The following is a 15,995-nucleotide window of genomic DNA, read 5'->3' as shown; positions in this document are numbered from 1 at the left end:
GGTTTTCATTACTGCATGGTTCAAAGTTAGGGGAGAGAGGCATACAGAAGGTGAATTCTCTCTCAGACGCAGACCTGGTCAAAAGTTCCAAACAGTCACAGGGTTTTGGAAGAATTATCTGTTTTCTGTGGTCCACATTGTATTCTTAGGAAAATTTCTAGAAGACCCCTGACTTTTAGTTCTGTGTATTTAAGTGTTGTACCTTTATTTTAGACATGGGTAACATCAAGTCGTTCCTGTAGCTCAGTGTAGGTCAGATTACTTTCCTGGAGTTGAGTGGGTATTGGAACCCAGTTTTCCTCTCTTTGGGGCCTATGGTAGAAGTTGTAATACTTTTTAAGACAAAGAGGATGGCTTAAGTTGTGCTTTGTAATATGTGAATTATCTTTGCACAGTCTTATGATAAGGAATATGATCTTTACAGAGTAATGATCTACATTAAACAAAACATCTGAGAGTTTTACTGGAGAAGGGTATCTGGTGATTGTATTGTTGGTTATATATGTGATTCTAATTCAAGGGGTATTGCTTTGAGAAAACTACTGCTAATAGTCCCTGGACAAAGATTTTCTGTGTCACTGATCATTGAAAAGCTGCCAAGAGTTCATTGTGTAGTAAGTGCCATATTAACTAACACTCTTGTTTAGATGTGAATTTCACATGGTTTATATTTTGGCTCATTGGACATAGGTCAGTGAAAAGTGAGCATAGTTAGCACTAGGGAGCTTTTCATGCTTTATGTCTTTAAGCTCAATGAATCACTCTAACATTCAAACTGGCATTGCACTATTTATACTGTCTAATCAGGAATATAATTTCACATCGAGTTTGCAGCACAACCATAGCATTGCAATTTAGCACACATTTTGTTAATGTGCTTTGTATCCCATTAAAGTCTCATCTTCGTAGCCTGGTGCCATATGTTACCGATCTAGAGTAAACCTCTCAAGCAAGAGAACAAAAAGAGGAGTAAAATTACAGTGTGAAGTGCTATTGGTTACCTACCAATAACCAGTCATCTCTTCTCCTTCCTAATAAAACCCTCATTTGGTTCAAGTTTTGGGAAAAATGTGCTCAGGGAAGATGAGCCCCAGTCCAGCCAAGTGTAGAAAACATGAAGCGTATAGGTCATAATCTCAATTTCTTTCATCAGGGTTTCATTTGGATTTGGATTTAACTCAGTTTTGGCCAATAGGACCTGAAAGAAAGTCTACTGCAAGCCTTCTGGGAAAGGTTTCTTTCTGATGAAAGAACAATATATGAGGAGAAAAACACCTCTGTCCCCTTTCCTTTCCAGTCTTTGGATATAGTTATGAGGATTTAATGCATAGAGTTGCTGCTGCCTGAGGGCTGGGGATGAGGGAGATTGATGACATGTGGAGCATGGCGAAGCTGAAGGTTAGAAAGAGCTTAGGTACTTTAAGGCATTGTTAGGCTGCTGAGCCCATTCTTAGATCTGCTTCTCTCTGAATTTCTTGCTGAACGTCACAATAAGTGTCCTTATTGTTTAAGCCCCACTTAGCAGTGTCTTCTATCACTTATAAACAAATGCATTCCAACTGATAGAAGAAGTTAGTTAAAAGAAGGTAGTTCATACCAGTGTGGTTGTTTCTCTCATGGGCAAAGGCAAGGCACAGAAAAGAAAGGACATTACTGGTTTACTAATGGGCTTTTTGTACATCTAGTAGTTTAGAGCTTGAAATGCATTTCCCCCATAGAAAATGTTATAAATTGTGGCTGGGTTCCCAAGGTAAACCCATAAGGCTGACTTAATCCAATAATGCTACAAAATCTGTACAGTCAAGTGGAATTGAATCACCTTGAAAAACGATGTTTCCTTTGGGACAGAAAGGAATTCAGGAACAAAAAAATGAAATTCAGAGATTCAGCTTGGCAAAAACAGAAAACCATCACCCCAATAGCAGCAAAACTAAGGAATTTCCTCCTCTTATGGACTGGGCAGTGGGGATGGTTATTAACCTATATCCCAAAAGGCCATGGTATATTACCTGTTGCCTGGGAGTCAGCCTCACAGAGGTCAAAGGCTAGAGAGTGATACAGGAGCAGGATAGAAGCTTGGAAGGGGAAGGGTTAAATGTTTTCTTTCCACTTTACCCCCTAGTTTCAGGAGTTTACCTGCCTGTTTCTATTTCTATATCACTATCCTACTGTTTTTAATAAATAATTTTTTCCTCTCTTCTCCCTGAAGCATTCATAATTTGTGCCACCTTGAGGCAGAACCAGCAACGTAATGTAATAAATACCATGGTTTACCTAGTTTTGTTTATTCTGAACAGTGAGAGATATTGGCCACTACGTAAGGTATCTATATATAAAAATAGCTGTTGGAGGTATGTATATTTAACTTGAGATGAAGTGGCAAGACACTCTGTTGATATTAAATTAATCTGCGCTTTGTTCTCATTAGTAAAGTTGAAAGATGTGAGAAGTCTTATAGCTCACTTCTTCCTAAAACCCAAGAATGCTACCAAATTTTGGGTCCCCAGCTCTGAACTTCTTGTGTTGTGGAGTTCTTGACCACATCAATGGACAGGGCCAAGAGCTGAAGTGGTGGTTAGGACCCCAAAAGGCGACTCCCACTTCCACTCTTCTCTGTGCTGATTTGTTTTCTCTTTAAGCCTAAACTTGTGCAGGGACAAGATAGACAAACTGAGGAGGAGAGAGACTTTTCATGAGTTTTCTCAGAAAACTAGGAAGTAAATGATGATGTGGGAAGTTTTTGTTGAATGACAGGTATCTGAGGCCTGCCACCACAATGGACACTTGAGATGTGGCAAGATCTCTGCTGGACTGATACTGGAATATTTGGGAGGGGGAGGGGTAAATTAATTCTTGTGATTGGCAATGCATGTGTTCATGCTCAATCATGTCCGAGTCTTTGCGATCCCATGGATTGTAGCCTATCAGGCTTCTCCATCCATGGGATTTTCTAGGCAAGGGTACTGGAGTGGGTGGCCATTTCCTTCTCCAGGGGATCTTCCCAACCCAGGGATCGAACCCGGGTCTCCCGCATTGTGGATAGATGCTTTACCATCTGAGCCACCAAGGAAGCCCAACTACTTAAACCTTAACTACACCCTAAAACTCTGAAATAATTACTTTGTATGACTGGAAAAATTCTCCTTGGTATTTCTCCTAAATTTGAATTCTGGCTTCTGTTTCTTACTACGTCACTAGCATCATCTCATACCACCGTATTTCAATACTATAATCCTGAGAAGTCTGTACACAAATACAAACCAGATCAGGAAGATACTAGTCTTGCAAGGTTTTGCCATGTTGCCATGCCCACAAGACAGGCCTGCTTCTGAAAGCCAGATGAAAAGAGGGAATATCAGGAGAGTCCAATAAGTTTACTGCATTTTTATCACCATAGAGTTACTATCGAAAGCTCTTTTTTTTCTGATGAAGGTGCATTAGAGGGTTCAGATCTTTATGCAAACTATATTGGTGCTCTGTATTTGAGCCCCAAGTTTATAGCTTTCTGTTACACTTTCTAGAATCATTGACCAGGATACTTGTAGCCTTCCCTCCTTAAGAAATCCCACTGCGCCCAGGTCAATCCTATAGTCTCTCCCTGCTGACTCCCAGTGAATTCCTCTGAGAGTCTCTGAAATGTCAGCAAATTTAGTCAAGGCTATTTCTCTTCATTGAACAGTTTTCCTTCATTTTGAAATCAGGAAAAAGTGGTTGAGATTTTGCCTCCCTCATTCACCAAGAGTTCCTTATGCAAATTGGTGCACCCACTTCTGAGGCTCCGATTACCAAGAGTTAGGTGCAGCCCTGCTAAGTCTAACAGAAGAATTGTTCAGTGAGGAATGACTTTATGTCTTACATTTGCATAACTGCACAGAGAAGAGAAGAATGGCTTTAAGATGACTTTTTTACCTCTTCCTAAACAGAGAAGCAGCTGGTACTCTGCTCCGTAAAACAAATTAAAGCCCTGCCTCACCAGGCATTTCAGGCACCCCATTTCACTGGTATTTTATTACACACGTCTTCAAAGCAGTCTTTAAGTACTGAGTCTTTATCAATTGAATACTATGGGAGGTTTTACTGTTATCCGTTATGCTCTGCCAAATGCTGGCTGGAACTGTGTGATTCTACAATTCTCTCTCATTCCATTCCCAGAAATCTTTGTCTGCTTTTCTAATGCATGTTGTGGCCATAGGCAAAGGATTTTAAGGTCTCTTTGTTGGGAAAAGTCTAAACTGAAAGCAACTGCTCCACTGGGCAGAAATAAGGAGGCCATGGCATCTCCTATGTAGCTTGTTAAATAGTAATCTCATGTACCACTGTTTAACTTTTTCACACAGTGCGAAGATCATGTGTGTTACTCAAGCACATGGGACTTTTGAAATTTTTCTACAGCCTTTAATAGTGAATAAATACAAGGAAGTAGGAAGTGGAGGTTAGGTAAAAAATTTTTTCTGCTGAGCTATTTATACTTTGCTTCCTACTTATACCTCTCCCTGAAAACCCATAGAGATCCAAATTTTAAAACTATTTTTCTCTATTTGAATCTATGAAAGATATGAACATTAATGATAATTTCTGAGTACTGAAGTTAGATGAATTTAAATTTCAGAACAATTTTGACTGATATCTTCTTAAATATTTTATTACAGCAGTGTAAAAGATCTAAGACCTTGAGGTGAAGAAAAAGAAAATGATAGGAAAGTGGGACAAGTATCTGAATTTGGGAACTTACCCCTTTTCTGATAAAAATATTAGAACTTTCTAATGAGAAAGTGGGAGGTGTTGAATGAAAACAGTTGTTAATTGTGTCTTCTTTGCAACCACTCACTCTCCTATTGTTGGGTGAACTTGGGCATAGGAGACAGTAATAGGAAGTATAAGCTGAGTGGAGCAGAGAAGGAAATCGAGAGAAAATCTGAAACCCACAACAGAGAAGAAAGGAGAGCTTGAAATTTCCTGTAGGCATTGCTTTTTACGGATGAGAGAGCTGTTATGCTGCAGACAGTTATGTATAAGGCATGCACATGCATGTGCACACACACACACACACACACACACACACAGAAACACACATGCCAGAGACTGCCTAGGTATTATTTTGGCTGACACAGCTAATGTAACTTGTAATGATGAGGGTTTTTAGTTACAGATGACAGACCTCTATGTAATGAAAGCAGAAAGTAATTTATTAAAAGATAATGGTAGCTCTTAAATCACTGGAAGTGTTGGGGAAAAAAAAGAGAGCAAGAGATTCAATGCTGAATGCTATGACAACTCCCAAAACCATACCGTAGAAGTGGTGTACCCAGACAGCTGTTGCCTCTTCTGTAACCAGGAATATCCTGAATCAAAAAGCTGTTCTTATAACTCCTTGCCCCAGAATAGTCAGCTTTGCCAGAAATGTTACCAGTAATAATGGCAGGTCAGTAATATGGATCTTACACTGCCTATTTTTCCATGTGACTAAGTTCTAAACTAGGAACTTATGTCAGTATGACTGGATGAATGGGTAAACTTAATTCATATCTTGAAGCTTATTTACAAGGGAACCTGGGAAGTGTTTTCTTTTTTCTCATTCTGTCAGCATCTGCATGCTAGAAATTAGAATAAGTGTTGATCAAGACACTACTGTATTCTGCTACTCTACTGAACTTTAATAGATAGCAAAGAATCCTTATTCAAAATGGAGGAATGGGTGGTGAAATTTAAGCAAAAAGACAACAACAATACAAAACAAAGTAAGCTCCAAAGTGCCCTCCAGTATTCACCTCCTTATGCATTACCCTCCAATATTTAATCATTGCTGGCCAGTAAGATCAAGAGAATTTGGCGTGTTACTTCTGAAGCCATGTCATAAAGGCACTGAAGTTTTTGCCTTGATCTCTTGGACTGCTTGCTCTGCGGAAAATCAGCCTCAATCTCCCTGTTGTAAGATATACAAAGAGTTCTTTGAAGAAATCCATCTTGAGAGAAACCAACTTACCCACATCAACTTGCTAGCCACGTGGGTGAGCTGTCATGGAGGTGGATTACCAGCCGCAGTCAAGCCTTTGGATAACCGTAGCCCCATCTGATATCTGACTACAACTTCAAGATTCTGAGTGAAAACACCCAATCCAGCTTTTCCTGAAGTCCTGACAGAAATGGTGAGATACATAGATGATGGTAAAGCAATGATATGTTATTGATATTTTAAACTGCAACATTTTGGGGGTGATTTGTCACCTAGCTAAAGATAAGTAATACAAGCATCTCACATAGTGAGCTCAGGAAAGCCTCTCTAAAGAGATGGTATTTGATTTAAGTTGAATGAAAAGTAACTAGCTATTTGATACTTACTAAGTTAAGAGCTCCAGGCAGAAGCAACAGCAGGTAATTGCCCTAAGGTTGGAAACAACTTGGCTTTTCAAGGGACAGAGGAAGATGAGTCTGTGCAGAGCATAGTATGTGTGATTGGAGGAGGATGAAATGGGAAGAGGTTAAGTAGAAGTCAGGTTCTTTAAAATATTGTGGGTCATATTAAGGAATTGCAATTTTTTTTCTAAGTACAATTGGAGTTATTAAATTTTAATCATGTTTGTTATGTGAGATAAGAATGGGAGATAAAAGTGTTGAGATTCCTGCTATACTCAACCAGAAATGTTGCTGTGACAGAGGAGCAGATAGAGCGTCTAGGAAGTTTTTTATTTTGAAAAGTGAGTACAATTTTGCCTGTTTGTATGCTGATGGAAATGGTTTTGGAGTGAGGGAGAAATGAATGGTGCAGGAGATCAAAGAGATAATTGCAGAACAATTACCTTCAAATAGACAAGAGGGATGAATAGGGACGACAGCAGGAGAGGCTATTCCTCGGTGGGAGCAAAGACAGAAAACAGGCCAGATACACAGGGACATTGGCAGTTAGACTGGGGAATCTGTAAAAATGAGGTGATTCTGTCTGCTTGCCTCTATTTTCTCAATAAAATGTTTGGTTTCATTATGAGTGTAAAGTGTGGACGTAGGAAGTTTGAATAAAGATGAAATAGTTATTTGTGTTCAATGTCTGAATAAATGGAACACAGTTGGAATTTCTGTTTCTTTCCACTTTCAGGGAAAACAACAACAAAAACAAGAAAGGGTGAAACAAGTTGTTATATTTAGTCCTAAAAGGTATGGCTGGTGGCAAGGGAGGATAAAAGGGAAAGAAGAGAGTGAGTTAAAAGAGAATCTGATCTTATTTTGTTCCCCTGCATTCTAGAATTTTAGATTTAAAGGAAAGCTTAGATGAGTGTGCTTAGACAAAGGCACACCCTTTGCAATGTACCCTTATCCCTCTGTTCTTTTTTGTTTGGTTGTTCCAGGCATTTATGTTTATAAAATGGATTGGTTATTTCTGTTTTTATCACTAGTAGAACCAACATGGTCATAACTAAAAATTTGAGATTTTCACTCCAACAGTAGGCATCAATGATAATCTGGTGAGATTTAGTCATTTATTAAAATAGGCTAAATGGCCACTCGTTTATTGCAGTGTTCTAGGTCTAGGCGATAGGAAACAACAGTGAACAAATAAGACAGATAAGCTCTCTGTCCCCCTTAATCTACCATGGAGATGATCCATATGCTACCATACACCCTTGAATCCATTAAACATTCTGTGCTTTGTTTTCTCATCTGCACAGTGAGAACAATGATAAAATACATCTCATTCTTTTCTTGACATAATCACATGTCAAGAATCACTTTTACACATAAAGTGCTTAGTGAAGAGCCTTGCACATAATAAGTGTTATATAAATAGTTCTGATTGATTAATGTAAATGTATCTTCATCATATAAATTGAAAAGGCTCAGGTTTCTCAAATGCATTTATGTCTTGGTTTAAACCAGGCATAGTTTAGAAACTAAATGATCTGACATAACCCCCTCTCTACCCACACAATTGCATATGGATTTCAAAAGCAGATGTTTGTGTGTGTATGTGTGTGTAAATATTTGCATATTTCACTGCTCCTGTGGAAATTATATGTTCACTAGAGAAATCAGATACTGGTTATGACATAATTTTTATTCAGATGAAGTTTATTTTCACATTACAACTTTAGAACTCTATTTTACAACTTAATACTAAAATTTGAATTAGTGCTGGAAGTAAAAATGTCAAATCAAAATCAAACAACCCCTACAATTAACCATTGAATAATTTAACATATATATTTGTTCTACAAAAGCAAATGGCATGAACATCAGGAAGTCACCCCATTAACACCATCCTACCATGTATAATAAATGCATCAATCATATTCATGTATTTACAATCCCCACCCATGATGAACAGGATAAGTTGTTTCCATTTAAGCCTGTACAGATCAATTATTTAGACTTTTCCAGGTTTCTTTTAAACACAATTACCTTGAGGAAAAAAGATGAGTTTATGAAAGCTTCTAAGAAATTTATGCAAAAAGGAAAAAAAAAAAAAAAAAAACCCAGTGCCCAAGTTGCCTTTCATTTTTAGAGGGCTTATTTTTTCTCTATATTTAAAGACTGCATTATGCAGTCATTCATTCTGTAAATTAAACCTTTTGATTCATACTAGCATTATGCAAAGCTAGCTTATTGTACCTATTTGCAAATACACTCTATTAGTGAATGCTTTCTTTTTCTTTGCCCAAATTGCCAAAATGTGTCACAGCATACAAAGAACATCTTAAATGTTACCAAAATAGGAAGTTTTGTGTAAGCTATGATAAGCACAATATATGGTACAGTCAGTCACTCCAGGTACCCAAAGAAATGTGGAGCCATGAGATGAAAAAAAAAAAAAGAGTGAAAGCACTCTGAAAAAGTTAAAAGCAGAAAGCACAATATATAAATATCATGGAAGTCACCTAGGGGCGTTTACTCACTTACTGAACATGAAGGAAGTTTGATGAAACTAGGCTTTGGGGAATTTCCCCCCATCCCACACTTTTCTAGCTCCAAAAGGAACTGTTTACACTTCATATCCCCCAGGTCCTGTAAAGTGGGCAAAAGATTTCATAGGACAGATTTTCAGAAACAGGACAGAGGAAATCGGGTAAAGCTGAGTTGCTAGATATTCCAAACTATTTTGTCACTATATTTTGAACTACAACTGACATGACGCTTACTCCTGTGTTCCCTTTATTCTAGTAACTGTATTTAAATAATTGTATTTCTGTGGAACAACACAAAATCCCAGCAATAGGACAGAACCTAAGGAGAAGAGATGGAATTTACATAGCTAAGATTTTCTATACCTCCTATCTAGACTTTAACCACGATCTTTACTAAATAGAAAATTTAAATGAAAAAGAAAAAAAAAGGACTTGACAAGGCCTTAATACTATTCATCCATAAGATGTGGAGGTTTGCAAGGGGCCAAGGAATCAGGGAGGAAAAGGAAAATGGAGCTATTCGTGGAAAAGAATACTCTCTCCTCTAAGAATTTAAGAAGGAAATTCAGAATTTAGATTGACAATTCTAAAGCATTGTCCATTTGAAGGTGCATTTGCAGGTGGAGTCAGTATCCTCTCAAATACACATACAGTATATAGACACAGAAAATATCTATGAGAAGATACTTAAGGAGCCTTATCAAACAGCTATTCTTAAAATAAAAATGCAATTCTAACTAAATAACTACTTACCATAATATTTTAAAATACAATTAGCTAATAAGAGAAAAAACAAGAGAGACTTAGATTATTTATTGATGAAAAGTCAGAAACAATCTAATGTTCAATATCTATATCTATATCTATCTATCTATCTATCTATCTATATATATATATATATATATATAAAGGAAATGGCAATACTCTAGTATTCTTGCAGAGATAATCTCATTTGCAGAGGAGCCTGGCGGGCTACAGTCCATGGGGTTGCAAAGAGTCAGACATGACTTAGCAACTCAACAACAACTACAAAATCTCTCTCTCTCTCTAATCTATCTCTCTATCTGTCTATATTCCTCCTGGGTGATTTCTTTATTTGCTCTACGGTACTTACATTATATAATTGTTTGGGATTTTCATAGCACTTTTCCTCATTATCTCACTTCCTTTAACTCTCAGAGATACTGATGTGGTCTTCTTTTGAGAAGAGTGTGAGAGGAAAATACTGAAGCTCAGAATATGAGGTGTACATTACACCACAGAAAAGTATGATAATAAAAATATAAATTTGTAAACAAATTACTGATGTGTTTAGGATCTTGAGAATTTTTTTTATGGATTATGTGTATGTGTGTGATTTCAGTATATTTTAATGATGGTATTGTACATATTCAAATCTAATTGTCTTTAAAAAGTTGCTTTTGTCTACAGAGGAAATAACAAACATGATGGGATGAAAATAGATACTGGGTAATGTTAGTTGTTCCTAGGGTTCTACAAGTAAGCCTGGGGTTCTTTATGTTAATATACTTGTTCAATACTAACTTAAGGGACATGTACAAATATATTCACACCAAAAAAAAAAAAGCTGCTTTCAATGAGGTCTATACAATTGATTGGTAGAATGCAAATGAAAGAGAAGATTTTAGTCTCTGGGACCGAGTTGGCAGAGAGTTTGATCCCCATAGGTCTGGGTATGGCTTTACAAGTCCTCCAGTGGCCAGCGTAACACCATCAATGGCCCCTGGCTGGTCTTTTTTGGTCTCGAGCAATATCTTTCTGTTTACCTTAGAGTACAGTGTACAGTGCAGATATTACCATTTTAAGATAGGAAAACATTGCCCCAAGGAGCTATGATTTTCTAGGTCTGAGAATTGCTTTGCATTTCTTTCCATAAAGGAATAGTCTTTGATTATACTCTTTGTCATTTCTGTGCCTATGTCTATCTTTTTTTTTCATCTATAACTATATATGCTACAAATATTTCTTGAGCACACAGGATATGCCATACAGAGTACAAAATAATCAAAATCTAATTTTGATGAATGCTATGCAGACAAGCAAAGTATAAAATTGGAAACATAATTTGTAACAAATAATAACCAGAAAGTTTGTCTGATTTGTACAATATTTCTGTTTGTTATGAAGTGAGTCTTTTGATTCATCTTTTTTTTAATTCCAAATGCATCTGTTCTTTCTTTATTGTGCTATAAACTAGGTAAGTTTAATTTCTTTGCTCATCCTCTTCTAGATGTGAAACTTTACTTTTTGTTTGTGTTTATGAAACTGGAGAATAGGAACTGGATTATCTGTTACTTGGTTTAAGAGCATTTCACCTTGTCATTTCTAAGGAAAGAGCTAAAATATCCTAGTATTTCTGTTTCTGAACATTTAAAAGCAATGAAGCAAGCTATTTCCCTTGAATGCTGTTATATATGACAAAGGAGCTAACTGCTTAATTCCAGGGGTCTGTTATTATTTGTAAACTGGTTCTTAAATAAGGATACTTGCAGATGCCTTTTGCTCCAGATGGTACCATTTAACTGCCTGCGTTACTCATGAGTGGTTTTCTGCTTTAGCATTAAACAAATACTTAACACAGCAATTCTGTTATCAAGAATTCTCTCTTAAAATTGGAACAAAATCCTAAAGTGCTGCATGAAGTGGCAGCACAGGCAATTTCCTTCAGCATGGGACATATGGGTTAAAAATAAATGGAGCGTGAAGGTACCGGTGGGGATGAGAAAGAACTGTAGCCAAGTGGAAAGAGAAAATTTCTGGACTTGGCCTGAAGATTGGAGTGTGAATCTTTCCTCTGTTACTTACTAGTTTGGTGACCTTGATGGGTCCCAGAAAGGTACGGATGATGTCATCCCTTTCACAGGATTTGTTTGAAGACTAAATAAGACAGTATTGTCCAACACTATCTCTGATGAATGTTAATAGATGTTACCAGGAAAAAAAGAAACGCTTCTACAGTTGCATCCATTTGAGGAATGTCAAATGAAAACCAGGAAACATGTTTCTTCAGTGAAAGTTTTCTCAGTCTTTAAGATGCTAATATGTTTTGTGACTTACAAAAAGATATAATGTGTCATTATGCTTCCTAAATTTATTTTATTCCCAGCCTGCACGCTTGTTGGAAATGTAGCCCATGGGACATGTTTTGGGAAATGTTACTCTACTCTTGGAAATGCTTTTCAATTATAAGCTGTTAAAAATTTAGATGTTAATAGTAGATACTTATCTGGGACCTGTGCCTTACTAATTTGTGTTCTGAAGATCTTTCCCATCTGATTCTAAAAATTAACCCATTATAAACAACATTTTAAAATAAATTAGAAAATGTGATACATTGAACATCAGATATTTAAAAATAAACAAAAAGCAAAATAAATAGAAAATATATTTGTGTCCACAAATTCAGAGGCCGCTAACTATACTTCTCAGCTTTATATTTAAAACATAACCAGATAGATATTATTTTGCCTCTTTTGTGGATTTTTTACTAGAATTTTATTAGTACAGCTTGAGCTGAAGCTCTGTGAAAATTTTAATGTTATTATGACATCTATTTTCGTAATACCTGAAAAATATAAGATTGTTAGAGAAACAGCATAAGTATTGGATAAATCTTAATTGAAGTCACAACAGCCACTAACTTATTCTGTGATGGCTACAATTTATATACCCCTTCAGTTTCAGTTTTCTCATTTATAAAATGGTTATAGTAATACCAGCCTTTCAGAATATTTGGGACACTCAAAAAAGGAACTCATCAGGTGAAAGCTACTGACAGGCAACTATTACTTTTGAATGATAATTGAAAGTCATAGATTTGTCTCTTTAAAAGAAGGTTTATGTAGGAGTGGGAAGTAGAATATGATCACAATCCAACCCTAGTTTTTAAAAATTAGAAACAGAAAGCTTTATTAAAACAACTGTGAATGATGACGCAAACACAAAGTAGATTTTCTTTAGTTTTTTCCTTGAGAAGAATAAACCTGTCTTTACCCTTCTTGCTTTATTTTAACCTATTGGCATAGCACAATATTTAGTTTTTGTTTAAATAATCATTTTACATTTTGTGAAATAAAATTCTTCATTTTAACTGGCAACCGAAAATAGTATTTAAGGTTAAATATTAAGCTTCAGTACAACGAAAAATTAGGCTGATGTTTTAATTTCACTGTCAATACCATGTATGTTCTAGAGATTTTCTAGTAAAATTGTTGCCATTATGAAGGATGTAATTGATGGCCTTCAGTGCAAGTGGCTACCTTTAAATTAAATTGCCTGAATGTATTTTTATGGCCTTCTAAGACATGTAGCATTAAAATGCATCTTGTTTGTATTGAAGAAGGAACTTCCTGATACTCAAATGGGATGAGTTTCTGAGCTTATTATGGAACCCCTTTTTTGCAGTTTATAAACAATCCATGTTCTCATATGTCTTTAGACATTTAAATGTGGTTGTCTTTGATTCTTTTTTTTTAAATTTTTTTTTCATTTATTTTTATTAGTTGGAGGCTAATTACTTCACAACATTGCAGCGGGTTTTGTCATACATTGACATGAATCAGCCATGGAGTTACATGTATTCCCCATCCCGATCCCCTCTCCCACCTCCCTCTCCACCCGATTCCTCTGGGTCTTCCCAGTGCACCAGGCATGAGCACTTGTCTCATGCATCCAGCCTGGGCTGGTGATCTGTTTCACTATAGATAATATACATGCTATTCTCTTGAAACATCCCACCCTCGCCTTCTCCCACAGAGTCCAAAAGTCTGTTCTGTACATCTGTGGTTGTCTTTAAAGGTCAGAGACCAGACAAAGTAGCCTCTTCAATGTCCCTTTCAATCTTATGACCTGTGGGTAGCTCCGCTTATTCAGCTAAAGTAAGTAAAGTGTTTGTGAAAATGCCGAAAAATACATAAACTGTACTGTGCCTATGCAAATGCGGATATAAGAGAAGAGATGGCATGTCATTCTGGAGGTCTCTGCCTCTCAAACTGGGGCCTGGCGAACCCTCAGGGTACAGAGTGTTATGCCAGGGTCTGTGTGAAGCCAGAGAGCGCACATGGTCCACCTTTATGCCATGTCCAATAATCTTAAAAATATTAGAGAAAAACATTTAAAATGTTTATCTTTATTGTAATAAATATGGATGTATCAGTTCAGTTCAGTTCAGTCACACACTCGTGTCTGACTGCAACCCCATGAATCTCAGTACCCCAGGCCTCCCTGTCCATCACAAACTCCTGGAGCTTACTCAGACTCATGTCCATCGAGTCTGTGATGCCATCCAACCAACTCATCCTCTGTCATCCCCTTCTCCTGCCCCTAATCCTTCTCAGCATTAGGGTCTTTTCCAATGAGTCAACTCTTTGCATGAGGTGGCCAAAGTATTAGAGTTTCAGCTTGAATGTCAGTCCTTCCAATGAACACCCAGGACTGATCTCCTTTAGGATGGACTGGTTGGATCTCCTTGCAGTCCGAGGGACTCTCAAGAGTCTTCTCCAACACCACAGTTCAAAAGCATCCACCCTTCAGTGCTCAACTTTCTTCACCATCCAACTCTCACATCCATTCATAACTACTGTAAAAATCATAGCCTTGACTAGATGGATTTCTGTTGGCAAACTAATGTCTCTGCTTTTTAATATGCTATCTAGGTTGGTCATAACTTTCCTTCCAAGGAGTAAGAATCTTTTAATTTCTTGTCTGCAATCACCATCTGCAGTGATTTTGGAGCCCAAAAGACTAAAGTCTGCCACTGTTTCCACTGTTTCCCTATCTATTTCCCATGAAGTGATGGGACTAGATTCCATGATCATAGTTTTCTGAATCTTGAGCTTTAAGCCAAATTTTTCACTCTCCTCTTTCACTTTCATCAAGAGGCTTTTTGTTCCTCCTCACTTTCTGCCATAAGCGTGGTGTCATCTGCATATCTGAGGTTATTGATATTTCTCCCGGCAATCTTGATTCCAGTTTGTGCTTCTTCCAGCCCAGCGTTTTTCATGATGTACCCTGCATACAAGTTAAATAAGCAGGGTGACAATATACAGCCGTGATGTACTCCTTTTCCTATTTGGAACCAGTTTGTTGTTCCATGTCCAGTTCTAACTGTTGCTTCCTGACCTGCATACAGGTTTCTCAAGAGACAGGTCAGATGGTCTGATATTCCTATCTCTTTCAGAATTTTCCACAGTTTATTGTGACCCACATAGTCAAAGACTTTGGCATAGTCAATAAAGCAGAAGTATATGTTTTTCTGGAACTCTCTTGCTTTTTCTATGATCCAGCGGATGTTGGCAATTTGATCTCCAGTTCCTCTGACCTTTCTAAAACCAGCCTGAACATCTGCAAGTTCACGATTCACATATTGCTAAAGCCTGGCTTGGAGAATTTTGAGCATCACTTTACTAGCGTGTGAGATGAGTGCAATTTTGCAGTAGTTTGAGCATTCTTTGGCATTGCTTTTCTTTGGGATTGAAATGAAAACTGACATTTTCCAGTCCTGTGGCCACTGCTGAGTTTTCCATTGGCTGGCATATTGAGTGCAGCACTTTCACAGCATCATCTTTCAGGATTTGAAATAGCTCAACTGGAATTCCATCACCTCCACTAGCTTTGTTTGTAGTGATGATGTATAAGGCCCACTTGACTTCACATTCCAGGATGTCTAGCTCTAGGTGAGTGACCACACCATCATGATTATCTGGGTCATGAAGATCTTTTTTGTACAGTTCTTCTGTGTATTCTTGCCACCTCTTCTTAAAATCTTCTGCTTCTGTTAGGTCCATACCATTTCTGTCCTTTACTATGCCCATCTTTGCATGAAATGTTCCCTTGATATCTCTAATTTTCTTGAAGAGATCTCTAGTCTTTGCCATTCTGTTGTTTTCCTCTATTTCTTTGCATTGATCGCTGAGGAAGGCTTTCTTATCTCTCCTGGCTATTCTTGGGAACTCTGCATTCAGATGGGAATCTTTCCTTTTCTTCTTTACTTTTCGCTTCTATTCTTTTCACAGCTATTTGTAAGACCTCCCCAGGCAGCCAGTTTGGTTTATTGCATTTCTTTTCCATGGGGATGGTCTT

General features: G+C 37.3%; 1 long non-coding RNA gene across 2 annotated transcripts in view; it reads left to right on the top strand.

Moving 5' to 3' along the window:
• The window catches only part of LOC139031052 (uncharacterized), a 116,368-nt gene that overhangs the window by 24,923 nt on the left and 75,450 nt on the right, over positions 1–15,995 (top strand). The window lies entirely within an intron of this gene.

The sequence above is a fragment of the Odocoileus virginianus genome, chromosome 25 (genome assembly GCF_023699985.2).
Source record: "Odocoileus virginianus isolate 20LAN1187 ecotype Illinois chromosome 25, Ovbor_1.2, whole genome shotgun sequence".
Classification (NCBI taxonomy): domain Eukaryota; kingdom Metazoa; phylum Chordata; class Mammalia; order Artiodactyla; family Cervidae; genus Odocoileus; species Odocoileus virginianus.
The sequence above is the reverse complement of the archived record's forward strand: the minus strand, read 5'-3'. Positions and strand labels throughout refer to the sequence as shown.